Source organism: Cajanus cajan, chromosome 3 (genome assembly GCF_000230855.2).
Source record: "Cajanus cajan strain Asha chromosome 3, NIPB_CcT2T_4, whole genome shotgun sequence".
NCBI lineage: Eukaryota > Viridiplantae > Streptophyta > Magnoliopsida > Fabales > Fabaceae > Cajanus > Cajanus cajan.
The window spans coordinates 4,541,432-4,554,509 of NC_138519.1; the positions used below are offsets into that span (position 1 = coordinate 4,541,432).

General features: G+C 26.1%; 1 long non-coding RNA gene across 2 annotated transcripts; it reads right to left on the reverse strand.

Annotated features, from left to right (window-relative positions):
* Nucleotides 1-5,857: 5,857 nt before the first annotated feature.
* Nucleotides 5,858-8,673, reverse strand: LOC109802788 (uncharacterized). Of its 2 annotated transcripts, none has more exons than XR_003804348.2 (3): nt 8,405-8,673; nt 7,462-7,669; nt 5,858-6,690 (listed from the first exon to the last, which is right to left on the reverse strand). It is a non-coding gene; the product is annotated as an uncharacterized LOC109802788 (long non-coding RNA). The 2 variants fall into 2 exon arrangements; XR_002240329.3 differs by having other exon boundaries at nt 7,462-7,559; nt 8,405-8,651.
* Nucleotides 8,674-13,078: the final 4,405 nt, after the last annotated feature.

The window sequence follows — 13,078 nt, forward strand, 5'->3', positions numbered from 1 at the left end:
TATCGATGGTGTATATAAATATACAGCGTGTCGTCTTAGGGATGATGAAGATGTGGAGTATATGTTTTCATTGTTCACAGAACTGCACGACCTAACAAGTCTCGAATTATATGCTACCACGACGTATATGAATTATTGCATGGGATGGAAGCGATTGAAAAATACCTTGACCAAGCAATGAAGTTAGACAACTAATGTTATATGATTTAGGTTTATGTTATTTATCTATTATGTTCGAAGTTTGTTTAAATTGTGTCTTTTTTTAAAGTTATTTTCATTTTAATGATGTAACCATTAAAATTAGTGTACTTAATATATATTTATTATTATATTACATTTTTTAATTTTCTATATTTATTAATTTAATTTAAATAATAAATTTCATTTTATAATTCTAAAATTTAGTATAATAAATAAGTTTTAACATTTTATTTATTTTTAACACATTTTTAAAATTTTATACAAAATTTTATAATTTTATATATAATTCTAAAAATTATAATTAACTATATTTATTTAAAAAAAATTTAAAATAAAAAATATTATAATTTATAAATAAATATAATATAATTTTATTATTAATTATTACCTTTTATAAATTATTTAATTTAAATATTATATATACTTTATTAAAATTAATTATACTTTTAAAAAAAATCTGAAAAGTGAATAAATTTTTTATATTACAAAATCTGAAAAAAAAATGAGAAAAAAAAAACCAAGTAAGAAATCGGTTACTGGGTAACCGATTTCTCAAAGAGATTTTTTAAAATTTTCCAAAAATTCCTTTGAGAAGTCGGTTACCCAGTAACTGATTTCTCACCTAAATTTCTAAATGGATTATTTAGATAAATATAAATGTATTTAGGTCATTTAAATAATTAAAAAAAAATTGGTATATTAAAAAAAAAAAGTCCTAACTATGTTGTATGTTAAAATATCTTTTGATGTTAAAATAAACAAGTAACTGTGTTGTATGTTAAAATATCTTTTAAAATATACAAAGATGAGATCCAACATCAGTAAGTGTTTGTTTTTAACCACTGCAATCCCTTTCCTCCAAGTTAACTTCATTGTTTTGCAAGTGTTTTTTCTTTTTGTTTTCAATTGTCAATGTTCTTTTTTACTAGAGTTTTGTTTATATTTTTGTGTTTTTTCGACATTTAAAATATATATTAACTATATTTTGTTTATTATATTTTTATTTCTTATCTAACTTTTAATTTATGTATTTATAATTAACTGATATTTTAGTTTTATTATATAGAATTAAAATTTATAATAAGTTATATATAAATAAATATTATATTTGAATATATAAATTATATTTAAAATTTATATAATATATATTTTTAAATATATAAATTATATTTATATTTATGATAAATAATTTATATTATAAAAAAATATTTACTAGTAATTTATTTTAAAATATTAATATTTAATTTATAAATAATTATAACAGTAAATATTAAATTAGATAAAAAATTAAAAAAAATCCTTACAATTCCTTTTATTAATTTTTTTTTGAAATTTTCTCATTTAAAATAATAATTTATATTTAATATATAAGAATTGGTATGTAATTATGATTGAGTAAAAAATAAAAAACATAATACTAAATTTCATAATTATTTTGTGAAAATAATATTTATTATATTTTATGAAACTGTAATTATTTTTTAATATAATTACAGTTTGGTGTGTATTTTTTTAAATAATTTTATTTTTAAATTTTTAAATAATAAAAAATAATATTAAAAATTATTTATTTTTATATAGATAAAATTTGAATTCAGTATTTTTAGATTTAAAAATTAAATACAAAATTAAATAATCTTTCGCATATTAATAATTTTTATTAAATAAAAATTATTAAGAAAAACTTTTATAAAATTAGTATTTTGATGGATGACCGTGAGTTTGACGTGACTTACTTCATTTCTTACGACTTACGAGGCTGACTGGCTGAGGAGCATTTGAGGATTATTTTCAGTCATTTGCCAGTGCGGTAAGTCCACATCTATAATTATTTCAGAGATAAAGACAAATTATTTTCGTATAATTATAGTATTTGTCCTCATAAACTTAAAGCAAATTAAGAATTGGTTCAATTTTTTTTCGTCTATAAACGAAATGTTTGTTTTTCGTCTCTTTGTTTAAGTCCTTTTCGGATAGTGTTTGTTTTGAGAGAGACATTTAAAGATAATCTCGTTTTGATTCATCATTGAATACATAAAAGACTTTTCCATCATTCTTGAGTGTTGAGTAATGTTCCGATAAAGAGAGAGAAAGTTAATTCTCATGGCTTCAACACAAAGGTGATGCTTTTTGAACATTTATTCTCTAGTCATCTATTTTAGTACATTGCATGATATTCTAACTTGTTTACTATCAGTTGTAGTATTTATACACCAGAATTCGTGCTCAAATATTCAACTGTTAGTGCATATTATAAAGCAATTTAGTCTAAGGATTGAACTTTATAATTTGGTTTCAGAATTAAAAAAGAAGTGTGGATCTCACTACTTGAAGAAGACACTAACCTTTCATTAATACGGCTTTAACATTTCCCACACTATTGAAAGAGATTAAAAAAATTGATTGAAATCAATTTAATATTTATAGAATTAATAAGTGACTTGTTCTTTCTATTAAATAATTTTTTATTAAACAATTTTCATGGATTTTTAATCACAAAGATTAGATTATTATTATTAATTATTTCAAGTGACATTAATAAAATCTTATTTCTCTCGTTATTTATAGCTCTCGATGTTTCATAAACAATATCTTTTCCGGGGTTTAAAGTTAAAAGATTAGTCAAATTTGTTATTGACAGCATATAATAATTTCTAATCTTTTTCAGTAATTATTATATCACATAATTTCTTAATTATATATTTCAAACACAATATTAGCTCATAATTCATAATCTCCAAAATAATAAACTCTAATTCAACAATTATATTTGGTTTATCTCAAATTAATTTTATTACAACAAAGTGTAATGATATCATTAGTAAATTTTGTCTCATATAAAGATAAGACTCAATTAATCATCATTGTATTTTCTAATACAATAAAAAAGAAAAATTCTACATGTTTCGAAATATGTTTCGAAACATATTCCAAAACTTTAAAAAAATAATTTAAATTATAAAATATTAAATTAAATAATTATTTTATATTAAATTTATTTAAAAATATGAATATTTTATACATTCGGACCTAATTCGGAACTTTTTTTCGGTCGATGAAGCAATGCTCAATGAAAAATCTTCAGTAAATACCATAATTTATGATATTTCTCTAAACCTATATATAAGCAAATAAAACTAATTTCACACATATTGGAAAAATTCATTAATATACATTTATTTTTCACAATTTTACATAAAATATACATCACTTTTTTAAAAATAATTTTAACCACATTAATGATAAATAGTGTTCCCATTTATTACCATAGAAGTATTTTTGAATTAAGTGTATTATATAAAGTTGAGTTTAAAAAAAAGAACAATATATTCTACCAAAAACAGCTAAGACAGTCATATATGCATTTATGTTACTGATCAACCTCAAACACGGATAACTTTAAATTGGACTCATTAACAAAACAAATGTCATCTTAAAAGGGAAAAAAGGAGAAGAATATTTCTCCAACGTCCACGAAAATGTAACCACTAACAGCATCTTAAACTCGCGATCAATTAATAATTAATAATTAATAATGTGCCACCACGTACCTATTCATCTATGGTTTTCACATTAGATAATCAATAAAGGATTGATATATTTGCATAATGCTTACTATAAAGGAAAGGACATAATTAAACTATATTAATTATCTACAACTGGCGGGAGATAAGAAGCATTATATTACATAATACATACTCTATTTATTCAATTAACATGCAAGTAAAACCGACAAATATAGTTGATTAGTACTCCATCTGTTCTTTTTTTTTTTTCATAGCAGTTCTGTGAGAATTTGTTATTTTTTTTTCATTGTCATTTTACTAAAATAAATGATTTATTAATTTTTTTTCTCCATTTTCACCATTGATAATTAATACTCCCACTGTTTTTTTTTATAGTCGTTTTGTCATAATTTGTTATTTTTTTTATTGTCATTTTACTAAAACCAATGACTTATTAATTTTTTTTCTCCATTTTTATCCTTGATAATTAATACATGTTTGCTGAACAATGTGTGTATTTATTTTTAATGTCTACTTATTTTTTCTCTAACTACCCATATAAAGTTAATGTGCATTTATAAGAGCAATATGTTCCCAACAAAATACTATAAAAAAACAAAAAATGGGACAGGTATAATTAAATACAGTAGGTTACAGTTCACATGTAATCAATGCATTAATAATTAATAGAGTAGATTGTAGTTCAACAGTCTCAAAAATGCAAAAAAAAAAAAAAAAGGTAAAATAGGAAAGTAAGTAATAAATATTTTTAAAAACTAAAATATCAATGATTTTCTTAAGTCCCGTATAAAACTTTAAACAACTATAAAAATATAAATAAAAAAAAAGAGGGAGTAATTATCATAAGGAAAAGTCGTGAGAGGTATATTAATGTTTTGCTTCAAAATGGATGTTAATGGTTTTAGACAGACTAGGGGTATGCGTATACGAGTGAGGTGGTAACTGGAAAATGGTGGAAATAGGATATGGAGTAATGGAACTGATGACCCTACCTACCAAGTTATTATGACTTTTTCTCTTGTCTTGTTTTGCCAATAAGATTATTCATGGGATATTGAATGGTGTCTAAAGTTGGAAACATAATACATGAACCATCGAGACGGTCAACAATCCCCATAAGTGCACATGGGACTAACGTGAAGTTCATTCATCGGTGATTAAATCAAAGTCGCATTGTCATCAAATGCATTTTTTAAAAATAAAAATTTAATTCAGTTGATCATAAGATCACGAATGGCCTATAAGTTCAAATCTCACATTTTAATATGAAATTAAAACTTATAATAGTGATTATTAATGAATTTATTGAGTCGCTCAATATTAAAAATGACAATGAATCGGGATACGTATGCGTTTTAGTATTTTCGTTCTTGTATCATATATTCATTCTTGTTCCTATACTTGTTGGATATGAAATTTGCATCCTCATTCTCATTATTGTCAGACATTGGATATATCGGTATTTGTTCAAAAATTAATTAAATATTTTTTGTAAAAAAAAATATAAAAAAATAATTTTTAAATAGAATAATAATTATAAAATTATATTAATTAAGTTTTACTTGAAATAAATTTAAAAGAGAGTAATTATGTAAATGTCAAGTAAATTATTAAAAAAAATTAAGTTTCTAAAAATTTTAAGCGGATACGGGTATAAGTATATGTACATGGCTTATATGTATATACCCATCATCGTACCCATACTCGATTCGATAAATCGGGTATAATTCGTGCCTATACTTGTATTCGGTCAAACTGGATATTTCCTATTAAAGTCGAGTCAAGTTCAGACATTATCCATAGATATAAGTTTACTTGCCACCCTTACTCATTATCAAGTTGCGGAAAGGGGAAGAATTCAATAACTATTACTTTCTTGTCTTATAAGTTAGTTTTGTAAGATAATGATTATTTTTCACTTATATATACTAATTTGACCTTATTACTGATTAATGTGAAATTTCAAACAAACTTTTAGAATCAAAGGACGCTTATAAAGATATTTATAGATTACTCACTAACAAATTCCTCATATCGACAATAAAAATGGAACTCACATCAACTTGAGATACGAGCACATTCTTTACAACATAAAACCATAAAAACCATGAAACAAATAAGAGGAAAGGTGAAGGGAACAAAGAAATTTTGTATTTGCTAGATAATTGTATTATTCTGCATGTTTTTCATTCATATATAAGGTAAATACATGAAAAATGATAGTCATACATCATGCTTATACATGCTATCAACAAAACATGTGTATTCACCATCATTAGGTATGTAGATTTGCCAAAAATCAAATACTTAGTAGGACATTATCTACTGAAGTAAGCAAACATAATTACAATAGAAATTTATCCATTAACATAAGTAACCATGACTAACTACAACAATAAAAACAAAGGAAAAGTTTTACTGATTTAACACTCTTTAAAACTTTTCTTAAGGGCTCCTAACTTGCTTCTTAGCTAGTTAAACTTAGCACTTGAAAGTGCCTTAATGAGTATATACTGCCAATTATTCCCTGGACCTGCAATACATCAACTAAACATCTTCATTCTTTTCAACTTCCCTTATAACATGAAATTTAACATTAATATGCTTGGTTCTCCCACGTTGAATTGGATTTTTAACAATTGAAATGATTGACTTGTTATCACACTCATTTGCACGTGACTTAAATCAGTTAAGACTTTCCTAACTCATATAGCTTGATTTGAGGTTGTTATTACAACTACATATTCAACCTCGATAGAATATTGAGCAACCACATCTTGCTTCTTAGAGTTCCTTGAAAATACTTCATTACTAAGTGAAAAAACATACCTTATTATGCTCTTAGAGTCATCAATAGATCCATCCCAATCACTATTATCAAAACCTTCAACATTTTCATCACTTTTGTTGTACCAAATGCCAAAATCAACAGTACCTTTCAATTACCTCAACATTCTTTTGCCTACACCAAAGTGTGTTAAGCTTGGTGAATGCATGAATCTTGATTTGTTTTTCATTCATATACAAGACAAATACTTGAAAAATAACAGTCATACATCATGTACATACATGTTGTCAATAAAACACATGTAACCACCATCATTAGGTGTGTATATTTGTCAAAAATCAAATACTTAACAAGATATAACCCACTCAAGAAAGTAAACATAATTACAACAAAACTTTACCTACTAACACAAACAATGATAATTAATTACAATTGTCAAAACAAAGGAAAGGCTTTATTGGTTTAACACAAACTAAACCAACATTTTAACTTATTACTAGTTAATGCGGAATCTGCAATAGACCTTCAAGATCAAAGAGTACTTACAAATATACTTATAAATTACTCACTAACAACATCTTCACATCGACAACGAAAATTAAACTTACGACAATGTGAGATATGAGTTTACTCGTTACAAATTGAGCCTACTTTTGTTAATTGCTATTCACCTTCTTGGTTTTCCAAATAGTAAATGTTTTCTTCATACTTGTTCAAAATAAAGAAATTTAAGGTGAAGTCCAATGTTCCAACAATGTTCATGTGATATCTCTCACAATAAATAGGTAGGTTTCTTAAGCATGTTATCAATCATTTTAATTTCTAAGCGATAAGGTTTCGTTAAAAAAGAATAGATTCATTTGGGTAATCTCTTTTGGTATGAAAAATAAAAGGAAATGAAAATGAAAATAATAAAAAGGAAAAGAGGCTTCTTCTGCAACGCACCATGTATTCTTCCAAGCCGCAGCATCAGCAGCTTTGGGCCGTCATTAGCTTTAAGGCCTAAAACTCGGATAGTTTTTCAACTTCTCCTCTGTTGAGTCCTGACCATTGGATACTGGTCTCAGCCCGGAATATTTAAAACAAATCTGATTTTCTATTGGGCTTAAATCACTCGTTATCAATGTAGGCCTAATCATTTGTTTCTAGATAACTGATAGAAAAGTGTAACCAAGCTTAGTCTTTTTAATAATGGTAAATCAATGAAAATTATAATTAGCATTAATACACCCCTAAAAATAAGCTTTAATTGTTGTAGCATTTAAAAAATAATAGTTTAAAAGGTAAAAAAAAATGAAAAGCTTTTGTTAATAATTAAGGAGTGAAAATATATAACTTAACAATAGAGTTAGTAGGTTCGTTTTTTTAACCTGTTTCTTAAAAAAGCGTTTTTTTTAATAAAAATAAGCACATTTTGTTTTTTTACGTGTGTCTAATTTTTTTTTAAATAAACACTTTTCTGCTTTTTTTTAAGAAACAATTTTTATTTTCTTCTTAAAGAGTTACTTTTGAAAAAAAAAACATTTGTTCATAAACACTTTTTTTTTTTTAATTTAAACAAATATATCCAATATTACATTTTTAAAAAGGATATTTAAAATTTTTTAAAAAAATAAATATTTTTTTTCTAAAAATCAAAATTAACTTATGTATACATTAATTTGGAGAAATTCTCTAATATTAACTACACAAAAGTATGTTTTTCAACTTTTGTATATATTGATTTCATTTTATAGAGAAATTATTTCTTTTATTTTTCTTTTTTCTTCTACAAATACTTATAGAGAAATTCATTAAAAAAAATGTCATCCCAGGTACACAAGCTTTCATCTTCTAGCCTAAGAGACAAATGGGGGCTAAAATACCAAGACAGTACACAATAAATTACCATTTTTTTGGTAGTGGTTCCTCGATCAAAAGAACAATATTGAAATGATGTCTAATGTTAACTCATGTTACTCCAACTGATAACCAAAAAGGAAAAATTATGTCAAATATATATACTCTCGAGTGTAAGAACCCAAAATGAATTTGATATCATTAGTCTGACTCAGCCATGCATATAGATAATGATCAATAATGCTTAATTTTATGATTCAGCATCAATTTTGCGTGCTACACCTCATACAAGTGGAGAACAATTGATAGTATTTTTGGCATCTTCTTCTTTCTTCTTGTTGTATTAAACACTACTAGTATATTATAAGATGTCAATCAACCAAATTTTGTCTCATATATTTAACTAAAAGAAACCCTCCTTATTGGTTCGGGTTTTTGTTCGAGGAAAGTGATTTTAAGGACGACACATGTTTGCTAACTAAATACGAAGAAAAAATGTCCCGTTTAATAATAATTGATTAATTGAGTCTTTTTCTTTTAATGAGCTTGAGAATTTGTTATAACATAAAAAATTACGCTCAAACATGCAAAGTTAGTTGGCTCTACAATTGATATATTCTATCCAGGAAATCTAGAAAAGGTCAACAAAAACAAAAACCTAGTATTTGGATAAGAACAACTAGATTTATTTATTCCAACATGGATAAGAATGAAGTCAGCAACCATAAGACAAAGTATGAATTATGTTTGAAAACAAGTATTTAACAACTGAAGTCTGAAGGAAAAGGAAATTAGATTATCAAAAGTATTCATTCCATTTTGCCTGCTAATTATATTTTTGTCATTACCAGTACGAGGATCAGCCGACGATATATATTTAATTTGGAATGAGCAATTCACTCTTATTGTACCTACACGGCTACGCAAAATATAAAATAATATTACATAGTACAAATACAATTTATCATATAATCTCTACAATTTATTTTCTATAAAATAAAGTGAAGAGGTTGATCATATGAATGTATCATTATTCTTATATATCTATGTATATATGGACACATATATCTATGTAACTATCTAATCATCTTCATTTGGATCAAATTTATAATGTTACTTGATTGTGAATGGTGTGGCACGTCCTGTATTTAACAAACTATCCATGTGGATAATAACATTCTCTTACTCCAATGATTATTAGCATCGCTCTATAAATCCCTTAAACATCATGAGATATATATACTCATGTCTCTATTACATTATTGTTCCTATATACTAAATCATATATTGACTTTGATGTTGAAGTATTTGTAAGTGGACAACATCTTTCTCCTCCAACCTTCACGTGTTGCTCCACCCTTCCGGCGATACTTATTCATCATGAACAGGCTCTATATAATTATAAAGTGATATTTTCATCATGACTCTATATCCACATAAAATCAAATCTTGGTCTTTAATTTACTAAGAAACCCCTATATCCAAGTCTTTAATCTAAAAATATTTATAAGGTTGAATGATATATGTGATTAAAAATATTTTAAAAAATATAGTGTATATTTTATATGAAATTATAAAAATTAAATGTATTTAATTAACCTTTTTAATTTATATGAAATTGACATTTTTTTTCCTTTCTTATATATAATTCCAAATGGGTTACCATATAATCAATTATATTCTCCCAGTTTCATTTTGTTTGAAATTTTACTGTTCTAATAATTCTAATTTGATTTGATTGTCATCATACAATATCAATGTAACATTAAATATTGTTCTTCTATTATATTTTCGGTCATTGTTAATGTATTTTTTAATTAATATAATGTTTTTCTTTTCCAATATTTATTTATTGATAGGAATTTAAAAAACTTAAAGATATATTAGAAAGTTACATAATTTTTTATAAAATAAAAAATATTAATTTTTTTTGTCAAAACTTCATCCATATACAAAATAGAATGAAGACAGTATTTTTTAACGTATATTTCAAGATCTGAATTACATTGCAGAAATAGGTGCCGTGTTCCGATCCCACTCATCTCCTTCACGTATCCAATTGTATAAAATACAATTTCTGCATTGTGTTGGACATATTATTATGTGCCGTATTCCAATCCTCAACGCCCTCTCCTTCACATCCTATTTTTAAAATCATACATCCACCAATCATGCTTAGTTTCAATAGCCGAATTTGACATCATTAAAATTCAGGTTAAAATGCATCTTGATCCCTTTCTTTATGACAAAATTAAAGTTGTTTTGGTTTTGTAATGACTCATCTAAACACTACATTTATTACGGTTCAATAACAACTAAATGGAAGTATAACCATCAAGCATCTATCTAGGATATCATGTAATAAATAGATAAATCTCATGTGAGTGATCATGTATGTAAGAAATAAAACAAATTGTTCTTAAACATACATACATCATATAAAAGAAGTAACTATTGTATACAAAATAAGCCTTGTCACTGGTCAAACATATATACAAGACCTAGTTACCTTAGAGTAGAAACATCCAAAAGAAAGTCACCTCCAACGTGACTCATCACTGACAGCACAACTCAGCCTGCTAATCCTATTTTACTCTCATACCAAGTATGATTATAATAGTCACAAACCACAAGGAAAAACACAGGATAAGCTTGTGATACAAAAGCAACATCATACAACAACATGCAATATAAACAACTTAAAAAGAATATCATTCATTACATTATATCATGTATTGTCATACAATTTAGGTAATTTCATCACAATTATCAAACAACCATTCATCTTTGTATAATATTACGTCCACATCATTCATCATATAGTAACTTATACACCTTTGCACCTTCAACATAACAATATTTACACACACACACATATAAGTAGAGCTAGTTATGTAACAAGCAACATGGACAACGATAAGTATCAACACATCACAAACAACTAAAGTAATCCAACCAGTGATACAACTTCAATTCACTCAACACATTCAACTGAATAGTGTAGGTATACAACTAATGTATCGTCATGTATATCAACCATGGAGATCTCCTAAAACTAAGGTGAACAATTTAACTGGTTTGACCCTACCGAATCATGATAGTTGGTATAATACCAGAAAACAGTAGTTGACTCTAAGGCCAAAAACAATGATTAATATTATGGCTAGAAACAACAACTAACACAAGGCTAGAAACAACATCTAGCATAAGGTAGATTGATTTCATAGGTTTTGCCTCTTAAACCAAGAAGTATGGTACTATGTCAAGGTGGAACAGTTTGTGTATGGACTTACCACGACATTAGTTTGCAACATTAAGTCCCTTATGAGATTAACCCACCAACTACCCTCCAAATACCACAACTCTCCAATACTCGGATAGAGACTAGGTCCTTGACTTCGTACTTTACTCGGTTAGTCACTTGTAATCAGTATAGTTTGACCTTTCTCCTATATTATGGTTACTTTATACACATATGTCTTGACCTTACCCACATACAAATACCATATAGAACTTGGAGGAGATAACTGAAAATAGTGTATCCATTCAAAAATTAACTTACTTATTGAAGGGTCAACACAACGTATATCCGCGCACAATGAGATATTAAAGTTTGAAAACATCTTTAACTCTCCTTTGGTTTCTATGTATCTAAACATAAACATGTATCACAACCACATGCTACGCTAACAACTTAACAACTTATCATCGTTCATTGTTACAACTTAAGCATCATTCATCTTACCTCTTAACCATACAATAACATAACATCATATTAGCTTACTTCATTATAACTTAATCATCTTTCATCATACATACCAACTTTTAACTTAACAATAATAATAAACACAATATTTCATACATAACAACTTTACAACTTTCAACTTTAACAATTATCAACATCCATCTTACAACATATATATCATCGCATTTTACATCAATGTACAATCCTCTGCATTGTCAACATATCATTCCATCACACATCTCCAGCAACTTCGCATCATACAATTCTTATAACTTACACATCAACCAACTTACAATATTCAACTTATAACACTTCATAGCATATGGAATATACCCATAGACCATCTTTCGCCTTACCAACATATATAATTAGCATATTACATTATCCATCATATAGTTCATATATCCTCATTTAACTACAAGACAACTTAAAATATCAAAGCAATGTAACAATTTAACATTAAGGTAGTTTTACAACTTTAAGCATACATTAACAAAAGCAATATTTTGAAAATCAACTGAAAACACCAAAACAACTTAACATCCTCATACATCATCATCCATATGGGCAATTCATCATATAATAACTTAAGACATATATTATCATAATCTAAAGAGAATTAACACATCATTTTCAACATGTAATCATCAACTAGCATACAATGACAATTTTTACATAACACAACATAATTGGAGTTTCACTAATCCAATCAAACTCATTTTTATCTCATAATGAAGCTAAAATGGTTATCTACAACTCTTATAAAGACTTCAAGTTCCAACTCCATCATATATACTAAAAATCACAAAAAAACCTAAGAGTTTACCTAAATGTTGACAACTTGACCTTTGCTCACTTAAAAGATCTTAATTGGAGTTTAAGATCTCTTTTTTAAGTGATTCCAAAAGCCATTGAAAAGGTAACATCCAACGATACAACTTTTATAAAGACAATAAAGTCTAATTCAAAAATAACTAA